Source organism: Erpetoichthys calabaricus, chromosome 7 (assembly GCF_900747795.2).
Source record: "Erpetoichthys calabaricus chromosome 7, fErpCal1.3, whole genome shotgun sequence".
NCBI classification, from domain to species: domain Eukaryota; kingdom Metazoa; phylum Chordata; class Cladistia; order Polypteriformes; family Polypteridae; genus Erpetoichthys; species Erpetoichthys calabaricus.
The window spans coordinates 87,572,728-87,600,203 of record NC_041400.2 but is presented as its reverse complement, the minus strand read 5'-3'; positions in this window follow the sequence as shown (position 1 = coordinate 87,600,203).

Sequence of the window (27,476 nt, the reverse complement as noted above, 5' to 3'; positions counted from 1 at the left end):
GATCTGGGCATCAGTCAAAGCACCAATCACGGGCCCGATTAGAAAGCGGGAAGCTGTGATTTGTCGTTTCCCTCCCATGTAACAATCACAGCCCGTGTTACAACGCACTATGTATGTATGTGTATATGTATATATGTGTGTGTGTGTGTGTATGTATGCGTGTATATGTATGTGTATATATATGTTGATATGTGTATATATATATGTATATATATGTGGATGTGTATATGTATATATATATATATATATGTATATATGTATATATATATATATGTAGATACTTCTCCGCTGCGAAGCGCGGGTATTTTGCTAGTGTATATATATATATATATATATATATATATATATATATATATATATACTATATACAGTAATCCCTCGCTATATCGCACTTCGCCTTTCGCGGCTTCACTCCATCGCATATTTAAATATATATTGCGGATTTTTCGCTGCTTCGCGGGTTTCTGCGGACAATGGGTCTTTTAATTTCTGGTACATGCTTCCTCAGTTGGTTTGCCCAGTTGATTTCATACAAGGGACGCTATTGGCAGATGGCTGAGAAGCTACCCAGCTTACATTTCTCTTTCTCTTGCGCTGACTTTCTCTGATCCTGACGTAGGGGGATTGAGCAGGGGGGCTGTTCGCACACCTAGACGATACGGACGCTCGTCTAAAAATGCTGAAAGATTATCTTCACGTTGCTATCTTTTGTGCAGCTGTTTCCTGAAACGACATGCTGCACGGTGCTTCGCATACTTAAAAGCTCGAAGGGCACGTATTGATTTTTGCTTGCTTGTTTTTCTCTGTCTCTCTCTCTCTTTCTGTGCTCTTGACGGAGGGGGTGTGAGCTGCCGCCTTCAACAGCTTTGTGCCGCAGTGCTTCGCATACTTAAAAGCCAAACAGCCCTATTGATTTTCCTCTGCCTTTATGACAGTCTCTGCTCCTGACTCCTTTGAAGAGGAAGATATGTTTGCATTCTTTTAATTGTGAGACGGAACTGTCATCTCTGTCTTGTCATGGAGCACAGTTTAAACTTTTGAAAAAGAGACAAATGTTTGTTTGCAGTGTTTGAATAATGTTCCTGTCTCTCTACAACCTCCTGTGTTTCTGCGCAAATCTGTGACCCAAGCATGACAATATAAAAATAACCATATAAACATATGGTTTCTACTTCGCGGATTTTCTTATTTCGTGGGTGGCTCTGGAACGCAACCCCCGCGATGGAGGAGGGATTACTGTATATATATTGTGACAGACGACCAGGGACTTTACCCACCAGGACGCCAGGAAAAGGTAAGGACCAGGAGAGGGTCAATATGCATACAATAGGCATGCAGCACTTCTGCCACACCCGGAAGTGCTGCCGGATGTTAATTAGGAAGCACCCGGAGCACTTCTGGGTGAAGTATAAAGGAGGCCGCCTCACTCCACTAGGGGAGCCAGAGTCAGGTGGAAGAGGTCGGAGCTTGCGAGAGAGGAGTGGAGGCGGCAGTGAAGTAAAGGAAAAGAGAGTTAAAGAAAGGACTGTGAAGGATTGGTCCACTGTGCTGTGCAGAATTGAAAGTAAACATGTAGTTTTGGACATTGTGAGTCAGTGACTGTCTGTGTTCTGATCTTTCCTATTTCCATCCATTATCCAACCCGCTGAATCCGAACACAGGGTCACGGGGGTCTGCTGGAGCCAATCCCATCCAACACAGGGCACAAGGCAGGAACCAATCCCGGGCAGGGTGCCAACCCACCGCAGGACACACACAAACACACCCACACACCAAGCACACACTAGGGCCAATTTAGAATCGCCAATCCACCTAACCTGCATGTCTTTGAACTGTGGGAGGAAACTGGAGCGCCCGGAGGAAACCCACGCAGACACAGGGAGAACATGCAAACTCCACACAGGGAGGACCCGGGAAGCAAACCCAGGTCCCCAGGTCTCCCAACTGTGAGGCAGCAGCGCTACCTACTGCGCCACCATGCCGCCCTCTTTCCTACATATATATATATATATATATATATATATATATATATATATATATATATATATATATATATATATATATATATATATATATATATATATATACAGTCGACCCTTGATATACGACCGGCTTACATGCAAACAACTTGATTTACAACCAAAATTTTTATTTTGATTTACGACCAACATCTTGCGTTACGACCTGAATGCGGTCACGTGTATCCGCTTGCGCGATTGTAAACAAACAGAAACATTCCTATTAATGCGGCACTCATTCAATAAAATGTCAGGTTTGTAAACTCTCTTGGGATCTCCCCCAACTAGAAGACATGCCAAAGTCCAAACTCCGTATGGAAGATTGTTTATCTGTTGCTGGGGCAACAGCTGGCTTAAAGCTGTGCTGAGTCTCTCAGCCAAAGCAAACAGAAAAGATATCGATGGGTGATATGCATGTGATATCCCTGCCTGGCAATGGACAAGCAAGCTTCCACAGTCGCGGCAATCACGCTTCAGCACGCACTTCAGCATGTCGTTCCCATTGAGTGGGGAGTGGGGGGGGGGTCTCAGAAGAGTTCAGAAACAGTTCCTTGTATCATCGCAAGGAAATGCTGAGAAAAATTCTAGTCAGAATAACTTGTGGGCAGGAGGAGATTAAAATTAACGCAAAAGAAGCTATTGAAATGATTGCAAATGCCTGAGCGCAAGTTAAAGAAAGCCTTTAAAAAGCCTTCAGTTTCATTATCATCCTCCTCCCTTCCTGCAGCCCAAAGATGTCAAATTAAATGGTGAGTACAGTATGAAGTTGTTGTTTCTGGTAGGCTAGGCACTTTTTATTACTTTTTGGTTAGTACATTAGAAAAATTATTGGTGTTTTGGTAAATTATGCACATTATACAACCCTTTTTTTATTATGAAAAGGTTAAGTAAGTGTTGCAGTGGGAGGTTCGGAACGCATTATGGGTATTTCCATTATTTCTTATGGGAAAAATAGTCTTGACTTACAACCAACTTGAGTTACAACCAGCCCTCGCGAACGAATTGAGTTCATAAGTCAAGGGTCCACTGTATATATATTGTGGAATATGACTCGGACACAGACAGGCAGACATGCTCATGTCACCCAACACACGTTTATTATACATATTTACAAAGTTATAGTGCTCACAAACCCCAAAGACCCCAAAGTCCTGGCCACACAACAATGCCTTTTCTCTCTTCAGGCCACCTCCTTGCCTTTCTCCCGATGTCGTCCAACTTCCATCCGACTCTTGTCTCTGTCTGAAGGGAGGCGGCCCCTTTTATACGCACCCGGATGTGCTCCAGGTGCTCCCTGGCAATCTTCCACCAGCACTCCCCAGTGTGGCGGAAGTGCCGGCTGCATCCCCGGAAGCACTCCAGGTGTCCCCTCTTTTCTTCCTCCCAGAACTTCCGGGTGTGGCGGAAGCGCTGGGGTCCAGGGTCCCCAAGGCATTGGGGCGCCCCCTGGAGGTGGCCACGGGTACAGGTCCTCCTGGGCGTCCCGGCTGGGTACCACCCCCATCTGGGCACCACAATATATATATATATATATATATATATATATATATATATATATATATATACACACACACACACACACAGACACACACACACACATTTATATATATTGTGAAGGATGGCCGGAGCACTTTCCAGGCTGAGACTCCTCCATAAACGGAAGGATCGGGGGAGTGGATATACTCAAGACACTACCTTCCCCAGAGTGCTAGATGGCAGCCCCCCTGGGGTGTGGCAGCACCACAGTTTCCAACAGGATATCATGGGAATATCTCTGTAACTGTAACTTAGGTGCCATGAGTGCCACCAGGGGGTGCTGCAGGGACCGGGGAGTTCTACTTTGTGGCAAACTCCCAGGCAAATCCTTCAGACACCCTGAGTACTTCTGGGGATTACTTAAAAGGAGCTGTCTGCCATTACTCTCGGAACCAGGAGGAAGAGGGACAAAGATTGCTGGAACAGCAGTGGAGGCGTAAGAAGAGAGTGAAGGAGATACAAGAAGAAGCATTACTGTGCTTGTGTACTGTGTTGACTGTGCAGCTGGGGAAAAAAGTAAAGAGTTTCCCACAGTGTACAGTGTGTGTGTCGGGTCCCCCAAACCTTTTTCTTTGTTCTTTTGTCTCATTACTATATATATATATATATTCACTTATATGTTTCACTTGGTATAAAAATTAAAACAAATTAGAGCATGCATAAGAAATTTACGGGCGGCACGGTGGCGCAGTGGGTAGCGCTGCTGCCTCGCAGTTGGGAGACCTGGGGACCCGGGTTCGCTTCCCGGGTCCTTCCTGCGTGGAGTTTGCATGTTCTCCCCGTGTCTGCGTGGGTTTCCTCCGGGCGCTCCGGTTTCCTCCCACAGTCCAAAGACATGCAGGTTAGGTGGATTGGCGATTCTAAATTGTCCCTAGTGTGTGCTTGGTGTGTGGGTGTGTTTGTGTGTGTCCTGCGGTGGGTTGGCACCCTGCCCTGGATTGGTTCCCTGCCTTGTGCCCTGTGTTGGCTGGGATTGGCTCCAGTGGACCCTCGTGACCCTGTGTTCGGATTCAGCGGGTTGGAAAATGGATGGATGGATGGATAAGAAATTTATTCACATGGGAATGATTTTTGATATTGAAGACCTGCCTCTCTCCCTCATTCATTAATGAAGAGTCCTGTTTTCAGATCAAATGCAAATGCATTTTTTCACTGCATTTAGTAAGTTATCAATATTTTAGCAAAAAATGCATGTGTTTTGCACATATGAGCAAATGAATGGATGTCTTGACATGTGTACTATGCAACATAAGTAATGTGATTTTTTTCAAGAAGATTTTTGATATTGTTTTTCTGGTCCACTGTTGGTCTTCATAAACGCATTATATCACACATTTTATTGTTTTCCTTCTCCATGAAAACACAAGATTACATTTTTTTTAACATATAACATATAAAAAAATATCATTTTTGATTGCAGTATTCCTTTAACAAAATGCAACAAACTACAATGACATTCACAACATATAAAAAAATGAACCTGCTTGCTAAAGGTGAATCCACAATATAAAATAAGTAGTAAAGATAACACAAATAATTATACTGAATAAATAAATATACTGAATATACCCAGCCGGGACACCCAAGAAGACCGGAGGAGGGCTTGTGCCTCCTCCAGACCACAAGGGGGCGACTACCCTAGTTCCTTTGGGGGCCACGGGAACGGAGCTGGGAAGCTCAACCCTGTAGGGGTTCGTTGTCACCGCCAGTGGGCACCCCAATACCTGGAGGACCCTGGACCTCAGCACTTCCGCCACACCAGGAAGTGCTCGGGGGAAGACGAGCAGGGACACATGGAGTGCTTCCGGTGATGCAGCCGGCACTTCCGCCACACTGGGGCGTGCTGGTGGGAGATTGCCGGAACACACCTGGAGCACATCCGGGTGCTTATAAAAAGGGGCCGCCTCCCTTCATACAATGACTTGAGTCGGGAGAGAAGAGAGGACGAGATCTCTGGAGGAGAGAAGGAGGCGGCCTGAAAAAAAGGCATTGTGTGTTGGCCAGAACTTTGGGGTATTGGGGTTTGTGAGTAGAACTGTAAAGATGGAAGACCTCAATAAACGTGTGTGGGATAATTCAAATGTGTCTGCCTGTCTGTGTCTGGGTCATATTCTACAATGTAAAATACATTATATTGAACAACTACCAAACACAAAATGGAATCTACCACAATATGGTTATGAAAACTTTAAAATGTTGGCAAAAATATATTGATCTGGAATGGGACTTTGGAGACCACTAAAAAGTTTATGCATACTTGACACATAGTGACTTCAACTCTGGTACTAGACATGCATGCAAAATTCAGGTATGAGTGAGAGAACACATTTTACAGACACCTTAGTAATGTAACCTCTAATCTAAGCTACTGAACTGCCTACTGGAGATCACCTTATAAAGAGAGAGAGAGAGGTCAAAAACATCTGTATTATATGAACAATTTATATTTTAATGGAATACCCAATACAGAATAAGCAGGAAATTTAACACAAATAAGTATACTGAACAAGTGAAAAAGTAAAACACAAACCAATTATTTAGTATAGAAAAAACAATCTATTAACAGAAAAATATTTAATTCCACTAGTTATGCAGTTAAATATATACAGAAGCACATATATATGTTTTTATAAAAAGAATACAAATTTTACATAAGAGAAAAGGATTGCATGCAAAAAATACAACTGACAACTAATAATGAAGTACAATAGAAACAATGTAATAGTTAAATAAATCCACAATTAACATCTAATAATATTTGATTCCAATCAATTGGAAATTCTATTCCAATTCCCACATGAATGTCCCACAAACATTACAAAAGTTGATAAAAATACAAAAAATTGAAAGATTACAATAGTTCCTGTAACCCAACCAAAAGATACATTATGATAACCATCAAAGAAGGTGTATACAAGAGGGGAGGGAGTTAGGTTAAGGGGGAGGAATGAAACCAGAGCCAAATAAGATATCCAGAAATGAATGCAAAATATAACAAAGAAATACTGCATGTTAATTGTGGGTTTATTTATTATAATGAAATATTTCATCATTAGTTGTCAATTGCATTTTTCATGCATTACTTTTTTCTTATGTAAAATTGGTTTCTTTTTAAAATACAATATATATTTGCTTCTATTTATATTAACTACATGATTAGTGGAAATATATATTTTTCTGTTAGTAGATTGCTTTTTCTGTACTAAATAATTGTACATTTTCTATTTGTTTAGTATACTTATTTGTGTTAACTTTCTTGCTTATTCTTAGCTGGGTATTCCATCAACCTACAAATTGTTCAAATTTTATTTATAAGGTGATCACCAGTAGTCAGTTCAGTAGTTTAGGTTAGAAGTTCACAGAATATCAGTGAGCTCCTTGGTTGTGTCTGTAAAATGTGTTCTCTCACTCATACCTGCATATTTGTATGCATGTCTACTACCAGAGTTGAAGTCACTATGTGTCAAATATACATAACCTTTTTAAAAAGGTCTCCAAACTCACCATCCAGATCAATATATTCTTGCCAACATTTTAACATTTTCAAAGTCACAATATGGTAAACAGGATTCTGTGCTTGGTGGTTATTCAATATACTCTATAGAAAACTCCATTCTAGTCAAGCATGAACAGCTCTACTGGTATCAGCTAGTCATGCGTCAGTGATGAATTTATCATTTTATAATTTGTTGATTTTGGTACAGAGTGTTTATAGTTGACCACGGTGGAGATGATGGCCAGTGTCTGTGTTCTAATTGTTAATGTGTTTTAGGTTTTGTCTTACTCCCATCACAATGAACATCACCCATGAAAACTTTCTTCTACAAAAAAAATTATTTGCTGCATATTGTTGTTGCTTGTGCTAGGGAATATGGATGAATACAAAGCCAACTCATGCAAGATTAGGAGAGCTGTGAAAGATGCTAGGCAATAATATGGGGAAAAAGTAAAATGGCAATTTGAGCACTCAAATCCTAGACACCGGGGTGAAGCTATGGGAGTGCTTCTATTTGGTTTACTTTAATCATTAATCATCAATCATTTGAGCCATACTAAACTTCAAGAGGGACACACCAACCCCTGATTTTAGGTGATTGTCAACGAATCAAGCTGTGCTAAACTTCAAGGGGGGTCCAACCCCTCCCCAGAAGTTTCGACCAGTTCACCCATCTAAAATTTTATAATTTAAAAACGTCTTATGCTCACCTGGTTATTTTCATCTCCAAGATCTATGTAATGATGGACTATAAAGCAACTACACCCACCAAGGTGAGCGACACCTCTCTGGCAGATGAGTGTAATAATTTCTACGCATACTTCGATGTTGATGCCACTAACGTCAGTCATTGTTACAACAACACACATCAGTCAGGAGATCTGCCCAGTGAGGACACAACACTCATTTTGTTGGAATATGACATAAGGAGAACTTCCAGAAAAGTGAATACCGTGAGGGCAGCAGGTCCAGTTAGCATCACTGGATTCCACTAGTATTCACAGTAATATTTAATCTCTCCTTAAACCAGTCTGTCATGACAGCATGTTTTAAAAGATCTGCCATTGTCCCTGCGACTAAGAAATCACAACCAAATTGTCTGAATGACTTTTGTCCCATTGCACTAACTCCTATAGAAATGAAGTTTTTGAGTGTCTAGTAAAGAATTACATAAGCTCTTAACTGCCAAAAAGAACCACACTCATTACAGTTTGCATATCACTCCAGTAGATCCACTGATGATGCCATCAACTTTATCCTACATACTGTGCTGGCCCACCTGGATAATAGGAGAGTGAATTATGTATGAATATTGTTATAGACTATAGTTCAGCATTTAATATAATAAACCCCTCTAAGCTCATCACCAAGCCCAGGTAACTGCATCTAAGCACTTCATTGTCTAGCTGTGTTTTTAACTTCCTGAAAGGAAGACCACAGGTGGTTTGTGTGGGTGGCCACACCTCATCATCCCTCACTTTCAACACAGGTACTCACAGGGCTGTTTTCTGGGTTCTCTAGACTGCATGACTCCATTATCATTGTCAAGTCTGCTGAAGATACAGCTGTGGTCGTCCTGATCTCTAACAACAATGAGAAGGCTTACCTGAATGAAGTGGAGAGTCTGACACACTGGTGTCAAGGCAACAGATATCTATTGAATTGATTGTGGACTTCAGGAGAAAAAAGCACTCAAGTAGAGAGAGCAGACAGTTTTAGATACCTTGGTGTCCACATTACAGAAGACTTAAGCTGGTCCAAGCACATTGTTAGACAGACATGTTATAAATATGTAAATTCCACCCTGATAGCCATTATATCAAGTTTTAAACAAGAGTAGTTTTAAAAATCATTTGTGAAGAACACACCAAACATCATAGAATATTGGTAGTTGGTCTTGTGTCTAATAAAATACAGTATATTTAATTACAGCATTAGTTGTAACTGTACTGTGTGGGGAACAGCTCGGACACAGACAGGTAGACATGTTGGTTTCACCACACACACGTCTATTATACATTATTTACAAGTAATAGTGAGCACAAACCCAGTGCCGCAGCACCAATCACCCCTTAAGTCCTTGGCCACACAACACAATGCCTTCAGACTCTGGTCTGCCTCCACTCCTCTGAGCTCCGTCCTACATCCACCCGACTCTTGCCAATGACTGGAGGGAGGCGGCCCCTTTTATACACCCCGGATGGGCTCCAGGTGCTTCCCGACACTCTTCCTCTGACACTCCCTTGTGTGGTGGAAGAGCCGGCTGCGCAACTGGAAGGACTCCGGGTGTCCCTGCTCCTCTTCCCCCCAGCACTTCCGGGTGTGGTGGAAGTGCTGAGGTCCAGAGCTCCCAAGGCATTGAGGCGCCCCCTGGCGGTGACCACGGGCCCCTACAGGGTAGAGCTTCCAAGCTCTGTACCCGTGGCCCCCAAAGCAATCAGGGCGGATGCCTCCTCGTGTTCTGGAGGAGGCACAAGCCCTCCTCCGGTCCTCCTGGGCATCCAGGCCGGGCATGAACCCCAGCCGGATGCCACAACTGTTATTACTTTTCGATCAATCAGCGTAGTGTGGGAAATAACAAAATTTAAGTATGACAATGCACAACATTCTCACTCAGAGGCCACATTTGTTGTCATAAATTGTAGGATTAAACAGCCTGTTAAACAATTTGAAACTAAGAAATTTGCTGCAATTACAGTACTTAATCTTGATGATAATTTAACTGTTTAAAATTGGAGCTAACACTGCCTGACTGCACACAAAAAAACAGATTTTAAGAAGGAATAAGCCAGACAATATTTCTTTGCCTGCCACTTCAATTTTAAATCCAGTAATTTTCCATTTTGATTGTAGAAATTACTTTTGATAAATGACACTAAGACATGCAACCAGCATATGGCCAATAATTTAAATCTGAGACAGTCAGACAGACAGATGAATAGACAGAGAGATGGATAGACTTTATCTTTTTACAGAAGATCATTAAATACAGAAATACATAAAAAGCTCATATTGCAACAAATAGTGAAATAAAATATGGAATCGAGTCTGTTATCTTTTGTATTTTACAGTAAAACATGTTTTTATATGCAAGATATCCAAATAACATTCCATACAAGCAAGTCAAGTTTAACAAAACTAGGTTCGAAACACACCCATGAGAAAGAGAGCTAGGCCAGCAGAGTAAAACTTTAAATAGTAAAAATAAGTAAATAGATAAATGAATAAAAATAAACAGAATGAAAAAGAAGGGAGAGAATCTGCTTCCTCAATTTAAATGCTTATTCTAAAATGTTATTAAATCCTGCCAGGCTTTGAAAAAGTTTTGTACAGATCCTCTAAGTGAGAATTAGATTTTTTCCAGTTTCAAATAATTTATAACATCAGTTACCCACTGACTTAAAATACAGAGTTAGGATTCTTCCAGTTGAGCAAGATAAGTCTATGTGCCAGTAGTGTAGTGAAGGCAATTACAGTTTTTATGTCCTGTGTATGTTCATCTACGTGTGTCAATGTCCAGGTTTTTATCGCTTGAATATTTTCCACCCTGTGATAAAATTGAAATTTAGGTAGAGCAATGACAACTTCCACCTTAGGTTTTTGTAGGGTCGCCCTTTGGATATGTTGGTGTTTTGAATTCCAAATAAATGAGGTTATGGTTGAATGTATTTTCTTAAAAATTATTTATTAATGTATATTGGAATGTTTTGAAATAGAAAAAGAAGCTTAGGAAGGATATTCCTCTTGACAATGTTAATTCTTCCAGCTAAAGTGAGATGAAGGGTAGACCATCTTTGCAAGTCTTGCTTAATTTTCTTCCATACAAATTTTGTTGATAATGAGCTTTATGTTTACTTGTGATGTTTACCCCTAGGTATTTAAACTGATCTGCGATGATAAAAGGGAAGGTGTCCAATCCAGTATTGTGTGCTTGAGAATTCACTGGAAAGAGCAGACTTTTATTCAAATTAATTCTGAGACCAGGAATTTTTTTAAATTCTGTTAGTGCTGTTAGAACTACAGGCACAGTACTTTGTAGATCTAATACATACAGTACCATAGCATCTGCATAGAGAAAGTTTCTGTTCAAGTCCTTCTCTGATAATTCCCTTTATCTCATAAGCATTTCGACAGCGAACTGCCAGTGGCTCAATGGCAATTGCAAATAGCAGTGGTAACAAGAGGCATCCTTGTCTAGTACCACTTTTAGTTTGAAGTACTCTGAATTGTTGTTAACTGGATTGGTATACAGTAGTTTGATCCATGTGCAAATGTTCAGGCCAAACCCAAATTTCTCCAATGTAGTGAAGAGGTAGTTCCATTCAACTATATTAAATGCTTTTTCTGTATCCAACGATAATAATATCTCCAGGGTGTTAGACTTTGTGGGTGAATATATTGCATTAAACAGGCATTGAAGATTGAAAGATGAGTGTCTGCCTTTAATAAATCCAGCTTTATATGCAACATCTGGTGGAGAGGGGGAAAGAGAGAGAATACAAGATGAGAACAAAGGACTTGGTGATAGAAGCAGCAGAGAAAGTTGTAGTCTAAAAACCTGAGGTATTTCTCATTGTTTCCCACTAACTGAAAATGTTTTAATACAGGTATACAAATTCTGTATGTTGGTTCAAAATAAATTACAGTGTCTTTTCTGCTGAATAATTTTGTGCTCAAAACCATGTATGTCTGTAATCATGGTGTGAGCCATCCCTAATTACCCCCACTAATTATGGGTAGTTTTTAAAATGACATATACTGGCAAGTCAGTTTTACAGGTTGTGGCGGGCAGCCGGGTCCCATGCCCCTTCTACATATGTTCCGGTGAAGCAATCATGGACTGCTCAATACCTCCCCCGGGACTCTTGGTGGCAGCCTCCCTGGCTGAGGATGGTGCCTCAGTTTCCCACAGGGCTCCATTAGAGATAGAGTTCTCCACAGCCCTGTTGGGATCTGGGGTGGCCGCCAGGGGGTGTTGCATGGGTCCCTGAGCCGGCCTGGACAACTCTACAGCCCTGCACGGAAGTGCAATCAGAAGCAGGTGATCAAGCACCTGGAGCACTTCTGGGTGGGCTATAAAAAGGGCCAGCAACCACCACTCGGGGCCAGAATCAGGAGGAAGAGGATGAGGTTGTCTGGGAGAAGTGGTGGTGTCAGAGGAAGAGTGTTGTGTTGTTGGTATTAAGTGCTTTGGTATTGTCTTTGTGTATTGTCTGTGGGGTTCACGGGGAAGACGTGACCCACAGGTGAAGAAAAATAAAAATCCTCTTGTGTTTTACACGTGCCTTAGTCTGAGTCTGTGCCGGATCGGACGCGATACAGTGTCCAATTCACAAGGTACAATTTCTGAACTATGAATTTTCAAACACATTAATGCAGGAAGAGTGAAAAAGAATTTCCACAACTGATGAATATGCAAGAACCTGCACAGAAAAACAAAGAACAGAAAGTGCATGTGATGCTCACTAGGGAATGGACATATGTAACCTTTTTACTTCCTCCTTTTCTTCTTTACATGGCACATAGTAATAGGCCATACACCCGTTGCTTTTGAGAATCTCAACCACAACCACAAGCCAAGTACACCCTCTGAGAGACCAAAGGAAAAAAAAAAGCAATCATAACATAAAACGAGGGTTTTGCATAACTTTCTGGGGTGCTTCTATTCAACTTTTTTTTTCTCTAACAAGCCAAATATGTGCCTGAAGAAATAAGCTTAACACAAAAAAAAATAGCTAATAGACATTAAAATTGTTTAAATACTACAAAAATATTCAAAGAAAAGTTACATATTGTTTTACATAGAGAGCTAGCTATGACCAATATACACTATATGACTATATAAACAAACAGCAATACCTGAGAGAGCAAAGGGAAAAAAACAATTGTAACATAAAATGAGGCTCTTACACAACTTTCTGGGGTTTGTCTATTTAACTTTTTTTTCTAAAAGAGAGGGTAAACAATACAAACAAACACTTCAATCCTAAAATAAAAAAATGATTTTTAAACAAAAAAAATGAATAAATAAATCAATGGAACTCCACAAGCCCATCCTACATCTTGAAGGCAAATATGTGCCTGCTGAAATAAGCACATGAATACCCATAAATGCACCCCAATCCCAATCGAGGGCCTGCAACACATGCTCTCCCAATGACTGGTTCCTACCTAACATTATATACATACTATATAAAAACAGTATAACAATTTTGGGGAAATACAAAAAAACAAAAAAAAAAAGCACAAATATAACATAGAAAACCAGATTAACTCTGTTACACATACACTAGATGTTCTCTGGTCCTCACCCCTTAGTCTCCATATTCTGCCCCTGAATATTTCCATCCCAATACCTCTATTACTACAATTCAACAAGACTTTAACTTATCTTTTTGCAATGATGCCTTCGGGAAGAAGAGCTACTACAGAGTCAGCATCTGCTAGCCTTATAAGAAGTCTCTCCAAACGTGACTGCTCCATGGTGACTGAGACTGATCAGTTGTCATAGATAATTATAGATTTAAAAAACTTTGCCAAGGAACAAAATAAAATACTTAAAGCCTCATTAAAAAAGGTAATTCAGAGAAGTTTTTGGGCCAACTGGAAGATCATGATTCAAACCGAGCCAGAAGGGACAATCCTAGAATCCTGGGTATCCCTTCAAATACCAAGAAAGGTGACATGCTGAATGAAATATCTTGAGTTGGAATGGCATCTCTGGTTCCCACATCTTCGAAATTTCAAGCCCAAGGTCATGTAGTCCCACCAGATTTACAACGAGAAGGTTGATTTACTCCTACAACATGATCATAAGGTTTGTAAGATACTCCATTCAGCAGATTGTCCTACTGGAAGCAAAGAAGACAAAGTTCATTATTGCCAAATGTCACAAAATTATTTTTTTCCCAACTACAGTGCACAGACAGCACAAGCTCGTAAGGCTATGTTCCTAGTCCTGAAGAAATCCAGGGATATCGGCATTCAGGCCTTTCTTGTCTCTCCTGCCAAAGTCCACTTAATGCACACTGACTCACAGCACCTCTTCTCAAATCCAAAGTTGGCTATGGAGGCAATCTTTCTTTCAACTGGTACCGGGCCTTTCTGACTGTTTTGCAAATTCTGAATTTTTTAAAATGGCATTGTAGTATTATTACTTTATTTTGAGTTTATCTGTACTTTAATATCTTGGTATGGGGTTTGTTTTATGTAACTGTTACTGTATTCGGATGTGGTATGGCTGGAAGTGGGGGGTAGGGGGATCAGTCATGTGGGTCTTGTACCACACTTTCCTTGGGTCTGCCTTGGGCTATGAACTTTTCTTTTTTAATTGTTTAATGGGGTTCTATTGGGTAGTGGTGGGAGGGAATTTGCAATTCTCTGCATGACTGCATCCTTATAATTTTGTTCATTGATTTTATATTTCTTACTGTTGTTTCCTATTTTCTATGTTGTAATGGCTAATTTCAATATTCTCTCTTGGAATGTTACAGCACTGTGAGAAGAAGAGATTGTGTGTTAACAATCTTCTACTGGGCAAGCGTAGCGTACATAGTTTTTCTTTTTATCTAAAGATGCACAGCACATTGCATCCAAGAGTATTTTGTTGCTGCCATGTCATCTGTGTCCACCCGTAAAAGTGCCATTATTATTTTAGTTAGACACTCATTACAGCTTGAGATTTTTGCATCTGGGGAGATGATGACAGAAGGTTTTGTTACGCTTTAGGTGTTCTGGGTGTTCTTTTGACATCACTAAAAACACTCTGTCATGTGTTGGCTTTGAACTTATTATAAGTATCAATGCAAACTCTTTCATTTACCCATTTCTAGATAGAGCTCCTCTAACCTATCAGAATGTTCCACCCTCCTCTTCCTTTGTGGACCTCTATTTCCACCATTCCTTCAATCATTTTGGATGTTTTTGGATGTTGCTGGGATGGGGACTTTATGATGTTGCACTTTTTTGATCTTGTTGTTCCTTTTTTCTCTATTTAATCAATAATAAATTGTTAAAAAAATGAATGGAAGCAACTGCAGGAAGGAAGAGGAGTAAACATATGTGTCAGTAAGGCAAGGACAAAACAGAAAAGAGAAATAGGAATAAGATGGCAAAGACATCAATTGCCCCAACAGAATACTGTAAAGGCCACAGTTGTGAACCATGTAACCAATGTTGGCCTTACAATGGCCTAACAATGGCAGAGGCTGAGCAAAGAGTACAGACTAATGTAATTCAGTCCTCTGTGTCCTCCATTATCCAAATATTCCATTGTGAAAATGGGTGAGTAATCATATAGTGCTGTAATTCCTCCTTCATGCTTTTACACTTACATTTACTTTTTGTAATAGCTATATGTTTCAAGTTCCTAAAAAATACATGCACATTTCTGCAGAGGAGTGAGTGAGTGCCATTCAAACCTGGTGATTGTTGTTTTACTGATACCTTTTTATTCTACATTGCTTTGTGATTTGTACCTTTCTGTGTTTCTTAATTTGAGAAAGTTGCATAAATGTACAAAATATGGAAACTGGGGTATGTGGCGTGAATTGAATTCCATTATCTTTCTTTGGTGAGAAAGAAGGAAAGAAACAAATTTGGAATTTTGCAAATTAAGAGAATGCTAATAGTGTACACTAATATTTTTAGCTTTTTAAACACCATGGAATAAATGAGGACTTATTCATTGATTAAATTATTTGCTTTGATAGATAGATAGATAGATAGATAGATAGATAGATAGATAGATAGATAGATAGATAGATAGATAGATAGATAGATAGATAGATAGATAGATAGATAGATAGATAGATAGATAGATAGATAGATAGATAGATACTTTATTAATCCCAAGGGGAAATTCACATACTCCAGCAGCAGCATACTGATACAAAAAACAATATTAAATTAAAGATTGATAACAATGCAGGTAAAAACAGACAATAACTTTGTATAATGTTAATGTTTACTCCCCTGGGTGGAATTGAAGAGTCGCATAGTTTGAGGGAGGAACGATCTCCTCAGTCTGTCAGTGGAGCAGGACAGTGACAGCAGTCTGTCGCTGAAGCTGCTCTTCTGTCTGGAGATGATACTATTTAGTGGATGCAGTGGATTCTCCATAATTGATAGGAGCCTGCTGAGCGCTTGTCGCTCTGCCACAGATGTCAAGCTGTCCAGCTCCATGCCAACAATAGAGTCTGCCTTCCTCACCAGTTTGTTCAGGCGTGAGGCGTCCTTCTTCTTAATGCTGCCTCCCCAGCACACCACCGCGTACAAGAGGGCGCTCGCCACAACTGTCTGATAGAACATCTGCAGCATCTTATTGCAGATGTTGAAGGACGCCAGCCTTCTAAGGAAGTATAACCTGCTCTGTCCTTTCTTACACAGAGCATCAGTATTGGCAGTCCAGTCTAATTTATCATCCAGCTGCACTCCCAGGTATCTGCACACAGTCACCTCTGATGATCACAGGGTCCATGAGGGGTCTGGGCCTCCTAAAATCCACCACCAGCTCCTTGGTTTTGCTGGTGTTCAGGTGTAGGTGGTTTGATTCGCACCATTTAACAAAGTCCTTGATTAAGTCCCTATACTCCTCCTCCTGCCCACTCCTGATGCAGCCCATGATAGCAGTGTCGTCAGCGAACTTTTACACGTGGCATGACTCCGAGTTGTATTGGAAGTCCGATGTATATAGGCTGAACAGGACCGGAGAAAGTACAGTCCCCTGTGGCGCTCCTGTGTTGCTGACCACAATGTCAGATGTTTAGTTCCCAGGACGCACATACTGAGGTCTGTTTTTAAGATAGTCCACGATCCATGCCACCAGGTATGAATCTACTCCCATCTCTGTCAGCTTGTCCCTAAGGAGCAGAGGTTGGATTGTGTTGAAGGCGGTAGAGAAGTCTAAAAACATAATTCTTACAGCACCACTGCTTTTGTCCAAGTGAGAGAGGGATCGGTGTAGCATATAGATGATGACATCCTCCGCTCCCACCTTCTCCTGATATGCAAACTGCAGAGGGTCGAGGGCGTGTTGAACCTGTGGCCTCAGGTGGTGAAGCAGCAGCCTCTCCATGGTCTTCATCACATGTGATGTCAGAGCAACAGGCCGGAAGTCATTCAGCTCACTAGGACGTGATACCTTTGGGACTGGGGTGATACAAGATGTTTTCCAAAGCCTTGGGACTCTCCCCTGTTCCAGGCTCAGGTTGAAGATGCGCTGTACAGGACCCCCCAGCTCCGATGCACAGACCTTCAGCAGTCGTGGCGATACTCCATCTGGACCCGCTGCTTTGCTGGCACGAAGTCTCCTTAGCTCTCTGCTCACCTGCGCTGTTGTAATTATGGGTGGGGATGTCTCTCCTATGCTGGTATCAGCAGAAGGATGTGTGGAGTGTTCAGTACTCTGAGGTGAGAGTGAGAGTGGGTTAGGGTGGTCAAACCTGTTAAAGAATTTGTTCATTTGGTTTGCTCTCTTCACGTCTCTCTCGATGGTGGCACCCCGTTTCGAGCTGCAGCCAGTGATGATCTTCATCCCATCCCACACTTCCTTCATGCTGTTATTCTGCAAATTCTGCTCCAGCTTTCTCCTTCACCGCCCTGAGCTGGACTCTAAATTCCTTCTGCACGCGCTTGAGCTCATGCTGATCACCGCCTTTAAAAGCCCTTTTCTTCTGGTTCAAAAGGCCCTTGATGTCACTTGTAATCCATGGCTTGTTGTTAGCATAGCAGCGTACAGTTCTTACTGGAACTACAACGTCCATACAGAAGTTGATGTAGTCAGTAGTGCAGTCAACAACCTCCTCAATGTTCTCACTATGTGATCCCTGCAGGATATAATAATAATAATAATAATAATAATAATAATAATAATAATAATTCATTACATTTATATAGCGCTTTTCTCAGTACTCAAATAACGCTATCCACACAGGGAGGAACCGGGAAGCGAACCCACACTCCTCCACAGTCTCCTTACTGATATCCCAGTCTGTAGTTCCAAAGCATTCTCTCAGAGCCTTCTCTGCCTCAGGGGACCACTTCCTGAATGAGCGTGTGGTTGTAGGTAGGACCCTCACTCTTGGTTTGTAGTGAGGCTGAAGCAGAACCAGGTTATGATCTGCTTTCCCAAGCGCTGACAGCGGGGTGGCGCTGTATGCATCTTTAACGTTTGCATACAGTAAATCAATACTCTTATTTCCCCGGGTGCTACATACTGGGAGAAGGCAGGTAATGTTTTGTCCAGCGTCACATGGTTAAAGTCTCCAGCGATTAGCACAAGCGCCTCAGGGTGCTGCGTTTGTAATTTAGCAACAGCAGAATGGATGATGTCACTCGCTGTCTCCACGTCCGCCCGAGGAGGGATGTAAACAATAACAACAATGACGTGTCCAAACTCTCTGGGCAAGTAATATATACGCAAACTTACGGCCAACAGTTCGATGTCCCTGCAGAAAGTGGAGACTTTGACGTTAACATGTCCAGCGTTACACCACCGTGTATTAACATAGAGAGCGAGTCCTCCTCCTTTGTGCTTCTCGCAGGTACTTGCATCTCTGTCCGCTCTAACTGTGCTAAACCTGGGTAGTTCCACGTTAGCATCTGGGATGGTGGTAGTTAGCCACGTTTCGCAAAAGCACAACAAACTGCATTCTCTGTAGGTTCTGACATTTTTCATCAGCGCAGCCAGTTTGTCGATCTTATTTGAGATTGAGTTCACATTTCCCAGAATCACAGGAGGCACCGAAGGCTTAAAACGCCACTTTCTCGCAAGCCGCTTCATTTTTAGCTTAGTGCCGACTGTGATGCTACGATGCCGCCTTCTTACCTTGTCGGGTAAATAGGGAACCACACCGGCACTGGCATTTGTTCTCAGCGCTTGAAGTTGAGTACTTGAATAGATGAGTCTCGGCGTGTAAAAATTCATGCCCATGTTATAAAAGAGTGTGGAATTTGGAGTCATAAGTTAAAGATTCTGGGTTAGTTATGGCCTTTAAAAGGCTTCAGGTGGGCACAGGTGCACATGAAACATGCATGAGTCATTCTGGGGATGACTGGAGTGCTTCGCTTGTCGCACATCCCTGTGATTTTTTTTTAATCACCTTAGTCAGTAGGGGGGCCTCTTTGGCAATGTCTTAAATTGGTTTGAGTTTTACTTAACAGATTGAAAATTATTTGTTAGTTGTTGTAATTATCCTTTGCAGACAAATGATATTCTATATGGTGTTCCACAAATGTCTATCCTAGCTAGATCCACTGCTCTTTTCGATCTACATGCTTCCATTAAGTTAATGAGCTACCACAGCTATGCTGATGACACACAACTGTATTTATCAATAGCATCTGATGACACCAACTCTCTTGGTTCACTGACCCAATGTCTTACTTGTGTTTTTCTGAATGGATGAGTAGTAATTTTCTCAAACTAAGTAAGGAGAAAACAAAAATCTTGGTCATTGGCAAAAATGGATATAGTGACAGTATTAGAAATAAACTTGATCCATTAGGCTTACAAGTCAAGATGGAGGTAAAGAATTTAGTGGTAATTATAGACTCTGACCTAAATTTTAAATATCATATTAATCAGATTACCAGGACAACATTTTTTCACTTAAGGAATATAGCAAAAGTTAAATGCCTTATAACTTTGCAAGATACTGAAAAATTAGTTCACTCTTTTGTTTTTAGTCAATCAGATTACTGTAACTCACTCCTTTCAGGACTAGCCAAGAAAGACATCAATCGGTTGTAACTAGTGCAGAATCTTAAATAGGAAAAGAAAATCCAAGCATCTCTCTCCTGTTTTGATGCCATTACACTGGTTACAAGTGCCATTCAGAATTGACTTTAAAATACTGCTTATGGTTTACAAAGCCTTAAATAATCTCGTTCCATCCTATATATTTTGAATGCCTGTCACCTTATATTCATAATCATAACCTTAGATCTTCAAATGAGTGTCTGTTTATTATTCCGAGAGCTAAACTTAAAAGAAGTGGTGTGGCAGCCTTCTGCTGTTATGCACCTAAAACCTGGAATAGTTTACCGATAGAAATTTGCCAGGCTAATACGGTGAAGCACTGTAAAAAACTGCCAAAAACCCATTATTTTATCATGGCTTTCTCATAGCTACATTTTAGTGTACCCCTGATAAACCATATATGCATTGAATTATCATTTTCTTCATGGCTCTGAAATCCATTCTAATCTCTGCTGTCCTTTTTCCATTTTTTCTGTGGTGTTGATCTGCGCCACCACCACCTGATCAAGGCACATTACAGTCCCTGTGTTGATGGATTGAAGGTAGTACCCCAGATGTCCACATGACCATCATCATTAAATTCTTTCAAGCAAAGCCTGAAAACCATGAGGACTGATTTAGATAATTTATGTTAGGTAGAATGCCCAGTGAGGGCTAGGTGATTTTATGACCTTGGAACCCCTGTAGATTTTGTTATTTTTCTACAGCCCATCTGTAGTTTTTTTTTTTTTTTTTTTTTTTTCCTCCCAACCATCATACTTACTTTATTCTTTGTTATTTACTATTGCCAAATCTTATTTTTGTTTTTTATAAAAGTTTCTTTCATCGTCTTGTAAAGCACTTTGATCTACACCATTTGTATGAAAATATGCTATATAAATAAATGTTGTTGTTGTTGTCTGATACTACCTTGGTTTTTTCTCTGGTTTTATAGCTGAAAGTCTTTCAGGTAGCTTGGTTTCTTAACAGTCTTTTGGGACCAACAAACAGGTAGAGCTACACATTTGAGTGTCCATATCACTTGTTCCACTCACACCCTGACACTCCACATCTGAATCCACTGGGTCTATCACCATGTCTTTAGAGCCTGGACAAACATCTGTATGCATTTTAGTTGCCTCTTTTGCTTGGTAAATCTTCTCCAATGCCTTCCAACCTAATGGTCTCCTCTGGAATTGCAAGAATCAGAACCACATGTGTCCTCACAATTATGCATTTCCCAAGTTTGAACTTGTGTGATACTGGAGCAGTCATCTTTATTATAAACTACTTTGACCCACTTTGGCCTACCCCTGAAATTTCTTGTGATCACTCAATTTCCTTCATAGAACCCTCTGCCCTTTGAATGATTGTTATGATTTTCTTTTTGCTTCAATGGTTTTGTATTCCACATTTTTCCTAAAGTCTGGACATATCAGGTCAAGTGTTGTTCTCAGCTTATGACCCTTTAACATCTCTGTTAGAGAGACCAGTATTGGATTGGGACATAATGCTATAACTGAACAATAGTCTGGCAACTTCAGTAGCAATATTTCCTTCTCTGTCTTTCTTCATTACTTTTTAAGTCTGCATTGCTCTCTCAGCTAAACCATTTGAAGTGGCATGAAAAGGTGCAGAGGTCACATGAACAATTTCATTCTTCTCCATTGTAGCCCCTAGGCTCATATAGTATTCACCTCAATAGTGTTTACTGGTTCCTTGGAAAAGAATAATTATTATTTAGTCATGTTAAGTGTTGACGATGTATTCAGTTTAGTTATTGTGTTTGGTTAATAGAAATGATTCACATTAAGGTTAATACATTCTGTATTTTGGTTGTAATGTACCGTGAACCATGTGCTTGTGTTTAAAGACAACCAATGTTGTTTAACTATGGGAGTTGAAGTGTCATGTCAGTGTTTCTGTAATGTGATTGGCTGAGAGGCAGGCGGTAAAAAAAAAAAAGTTGAGAGAGAGGGCAGGCAGTGCTCGTACTAGGACCAGAGAATGAATGCATGGAGTTAAAAAAAAAGAGGTGAGTTTTACGGTGTTGTGGATGCTTTTAGCTCCTGTTGGTGTACATGGTACAACCTGTTGGACGACAATACAGTAAGAAGCCGCTGTTAAAGAAGCGGTGTAGTTCGGATTAGCATTACAGGCTAACCAGCTTAGCTAGCCTGAGAAGAAACGCTGTATACTCCGGATAGCGCTCCAGGTGACTAAGGGAAAGCCTTGCAACCCCTCTGGCAACGAGGGAAAACAGCAGGTTTCACCTCATTTGATGGACTACAGTAACTCCTTTTTGCTTGCAGTGTTTTGCCGTGAGCCTGCCTGCAGGACGACACAAGTCCCACAGCATGGAACTGCTGCGCTTGGACAATGAACACTGACATTTACTCTGCTTATTTGTGAATACTTTGAACAGGCTTCAAAAGTTTTTGACCACCACATTCCCGAGTATTGACCAGGCCTGCAACAAGGGGGGTTTGTTGTAATATTACTTTTATTTTGTGTAGTCGTCGGCTTCTGTGTGTGTGTGGCCCCATAAAGTTGTGAGTTAAGGTGAGGTTATAGTAATTAATTTTGCTCATATGATATATTTGTTATTGTGTTTTCTTTAACAGTGGGATGTTTTAAATGCTGGGAAAAGCAAAGAGTTAAAAGTGCATATATAAGGTTTAAGTACACTGCCTGAACCTGAATGTATTTGTAGTGAAGGGTGAATTTACTGCAATTTTTTTGAGTTTTCTAATTTATGTCATCTATAATTTATGGGAATTTTGTTTGGATTTAATAACAAATAGTTTTATTTATTTATTTCATCTATTTTTCCAATTTAGTTAATACATTTTGTTATATTTTGGGGACATATTTGTATTATGATTTGTGTTAAAAGTTACTAATTGTGAAATAGCTGGCAGCTTATTACTGGGGAGTAGGTATTAGTTAAAGGATTCTAATTTATCCTCTAAAAACATGTATTTAAAATTAAAGAGTTTTTCATAAATCAGCTCCTCTGATTCCCATGCCGCTCATTGACATTCCCTTTGAGTGTATTGGGGTGGATATTGTAGAACCCCTTGAGACCTCAGCCCGCAGCCAAGAATATATACTCATGCTGGTGGATTACACTACACAATACCCTGAGGCAATCCCCTTGAGAGTTACCAATTCCAAAAATATCACACAGGAACTGGTAGGGGTCTTTGCATATGTTGGTATTCATAAGGAAGTCTTAACAGACTAGGAAATACTCTTCACTTTGGAGACATTCAGGGAGGTTGCCAAATAACTCAAAATTAAGCACTTGAAGACCTCAGTGTATCATCCTCAATTGAAGGTCTAGGAGAGCAGTTCGATCAAATGCTCAAACAGATGCTATACAAGGTGGCCAGAAGGAACTGGGATCAGCTACTCCCCCTCATTCTATTTGCTTACCAGGAGGTCCCACATGCGCTACATACAGTGATGGCCAAAAGTCTTGAGAATGGCACAAATATTGTTTTTCACAACATTTGCTGCTTCAGTGTTTTAGATCTTTATGTCAGATGTTTCTATGGTATAGTGAAGTACAGTATAATTACATGCATTTCATAAGTTTCAAAGGCTTTTATTGACCACAAGTTCGCAATGAAATTAAGGTCTGGGGAGTTTCCTGGCCAAGGACCCAAAATGTTGATGTTTTGTTCCCCGAGCCATTTAGTTATTACTTTTGCATTATGGTATTGTTCTTCACCAAACTGTTCTTGGCTGGTTGGGAGAAATTGCTCTCAGAGGATGTTTTGGTACCATTCTTTATTCATGGCTGTGTTCTTAGACAAAAGTATTAGTGATCCCACTCCCTTGGCTGAGAAGCAATCCCACACATGAATGGTCTCAGGATGCTTTACTGTTGGCATGCCACATGACTGATGGTAGCGCTCACCTTTTCTTCTCCGGACAATCTTTTTTCCGGATGCCCCAAACAATCGGAAAGGGGATTCATCAGAGAAAATTACTTAACCCTAGTCCTCATCAGTCCAATCCCTGTACCTTTTGTAGAATATCAGTCTGTCCCTGGAGAGAAGTCTGTTCTTGGAGAAGTGGCTTCTTTGCTGGCCTTCTTGACACCAGGCCATCCTCCAAAAGTCTTCACTATGCTTGCAGATGCACTCACACCTGCCTGCTGCCATTCCTGAGCAAGGTCTGCATTGGTGGTGCCCCAATCATGCAGCTGAATCAACTTTAGGAGACGACCCTGGTGCTTGCTGGACTTTCTTGGGTGCCCTGAAGCCTTCTTCACAACAGCAGTGGAAATTGATTTTTTGGAATTAAGTTCATTTTCATAGCAAAGAGGGACTTTGCAATTAATTGCAATTCATCTGATCACTCTCTATAACATTCTGGAGTATATGCAAATTGCCATCATAAAAAATGAGGCAGCAAATTTTGAAATTGATATTTGTGTCATTCTCAAAACTATTGGCCATGACTGTACTCTATGGAGTTCTACCCATTTGGGTTATTGTATGGACAACAACCTAGGGGACTATTAGATATTCTAAAAGAAGGTTGGGAAGATGAGGCACTCCTTTCCACAAATATTCTTAAATATATCGTGCAATTGATAAAATTCAGCCTGTATTACATTTTTGAGTATGCGTAATCAGCACAGGCCAGCTCTTACAATCTTAACACGACACTTGTGAGTCCTGTACCAGAGACCATGACATGATACTCATTCACACTTCCCATTCTAAATTAATTTCTAAATTATTGCCACATTGACAGGGCCTCTACAAATTTAAAGAAAGAAAGGGACCAGTCGATTATTAGGTGAAATAACCAAATGGACAATCTCTCAAGCGAGTTTACCATGTCAATCCGTTGAATCTGTGGATTCCGGGCAACCTCATTGTTTCTTTGTGCTAAAAAATGCCCTTAATTTGGAACCAATTTGACATCTAAACAATGACAAGAGCTCAAAGCAGCCATTTTGTTTGTCCCAGAAGTGATAGATAAGAAACCCAGAAGAACCTCTCTAATTACTCATGACATTGTTAAAGAGCTAGGAGTAGTCATCCGAGAACACATGTACCACCTCCCAGAAACAAACTGTGCAGAAGTGGAGCTTGAGATCAAACAAATGCTGGACCTTGGTGTGTCAGAGGAAAGTTTTAGTCCCTGGTCTAGTCCCATCGTTCTGGGTCCAACAACATCCTCTGTCTTAATCAAGTCTTCCAATTTATTGCTTATTTGATGCCATGAGTGGATGAACTCCTCAACCAGCTTGGTAAAGAACAATACTTGACTATTCTTGACATGTCAAAAGGGTACTAGCTAATTCCTTTAACAGAATCCACAAATGAAAAGACCATGTTCAGCATCCCTAGTAGCCACTGGCAGTATCTTGTTCTCTTATTCAGATCACATGTTCCAGTGTCTGGTGGATATGCTTCCACAGCTCATATAGTGCCACATACCTGGATGTTGTCATCATCTACTCTAGCATCTGGGAGGAATACATGCTGCATGTTCATGCTGTGCTTCTGACACTAAGTGAAGACGGTCTTCAGATCAATCCAAATAAATGTTATTGGGTTGACAGAGGACAAAAACTTAGGCTACTTGGCGGGTAGAAGCACGGTACAGTGTGCCAAGGTTGATGCCATTATTAGGTGGCCCCATCTAAAGACCAAGTGGCAAGTGCAAGCCTTTTTGTGGTTAGAGGGGTACTATCACCGGTTTGTTCCCCGTTCCTCTGAGAGGCAGGCACCCTTGACAGCTTTTACAAAGAAGTGCACTCCTAAATCAGTGGTATGGGTTACCAAAACAAAAGCCACATTTTGTGACTTAAAACAGGCCCTTATGTCTACACTAATTCTGTCTGCTCTTAATTTTTCTCTACTTTTTATTCTCTAGACTGATGTTTTCAACAAAGGTCTCCGTGCCATGATGAGCCAAAGTATCGATGGTATAGAACACCACATCATGTACCTAAGCTGAAAATTGCTAGACAAAAGAGATCAGGTATGCACCAGTGGAACATGAGGCTCTGGAAATCAAGTGGGGTATTAACCAACCTAGTTACTATCTTCTTGGATGTGAGTTCATTTTGGTTATGGACCATGCATCTCTCCAGTGGATGGCTTTGCCTAAGGTTTTAAACCCATGCATCACCAAGTGGTTCTTGGACCTCCAGCCTAACAGGTTTTGCAGTCCTTCAGGTCTTTCTCCATGCCAACACCGATGTCTTGTTTTGGGTTCACAACCTCAAGTTCTGGTCTGGGCTAAGGTGGCTATAGGGTACTGTCACACACATGTGCCTTGGAGACAGCTTAAAGGCTCAGGTGGTGGTAATCCCTCACCAATCCACAGGATGGTGCTGTATTCTAAAGCCTCTTCTTTTGTTTCCTGTACAGATTGGATAATTGACAACCTCAACAGCTCTGTCTTCCTTTCTGGTGTCATTGAACTTGGACCTGCCTCCTCTCTCCTGGCTGGCATTTAACCAGAAGGACCCCAACACATGAATGGTCTCAGGATGCTTTACTGTTAGCATGAGAGAAGTGTTGCCATCTTGGATATGCTGGAACTTGGCTAATCTGAGACTTGCATCCTTAGGAACATTCTGCATTTATTGTTTTGCCCTTACAATAAATAGGGTTGTAATGTCACCTCAAATCTTTGTCTTGTCCTCCTTTATAAATGACATGAGACCACCATAAAATGCAACCATCTTGCACACTTAGATCAGACTTCCCATTGATATATGGCACAAACTCTGGCCCAAGCCTTTAAAATAAACTCCTTTACCTTTCTCAAAACTAGATCTTTGTGTGATATGTATGTACCTCTGCTGCTGATACCACCGGTATGTCTTTTATCATCAATACTCTGTAGTCTTGGTCTTCAGGTGGACTTTAGACTGGTAAAGGTAAACAACTTAATGCATCTGCATTTCCACGTTCCTTTCCTTTCCAGTGTATGATCTCATATTCATAAGCTTGTAATGTTACTACCCACCTCTGAATGTGCGGTGAAACCATCTGTGAGACTGCCTTCATTTCATGAAAAAGGGCCCGAAGAGGTTTATGGTCTGTGTAAATGGGATATTTACTACCATAGATGTACTTGTGGAAACTCTGTATCAGAACATGACTACCAGATCCTCTTTGTCAAGCTGTGAATAGTTCTGTTCAGCTGGTGTTAAGAGTTCCAGACATGAAACCTGTAGGTCTTTCTTGTCCATCAGGCATCCTATGTGACAGGACAGCACCCACCCCATAAAATAATGCATCACAAGTCATATAAAGTCTTTATAACTTCATGATGTACATGTACATCAGAGGACTGAATGGGCTTTTTAGATTTTGCAAAAGCAGCTTCCTGCTCTTTCCCCCCAAGCCATTTAACTTCTTTCTTCAACACCTTATGTAATGGGGCTAAAAAAGCTCTCCTTAGGAACACACATTTAATTCTCTTTAGCCTTAAGCCTGCTCCTTCTAACATTCTAAGTATTTTGCTCAGTGTTATCAGAAGCCCCTGATCATAATGGCCTGTCACCAGGATATACTCCAGATAAATGTCTACATGCTTCAGTCACTGCAGCAATCCCACAAAGATTCTTTGAAGAATGATGGAACTGGAAGACAGTTCAAAGGGAAGATGATTTACTGTAAATAATCCTTTATGTGTGTTGATGATG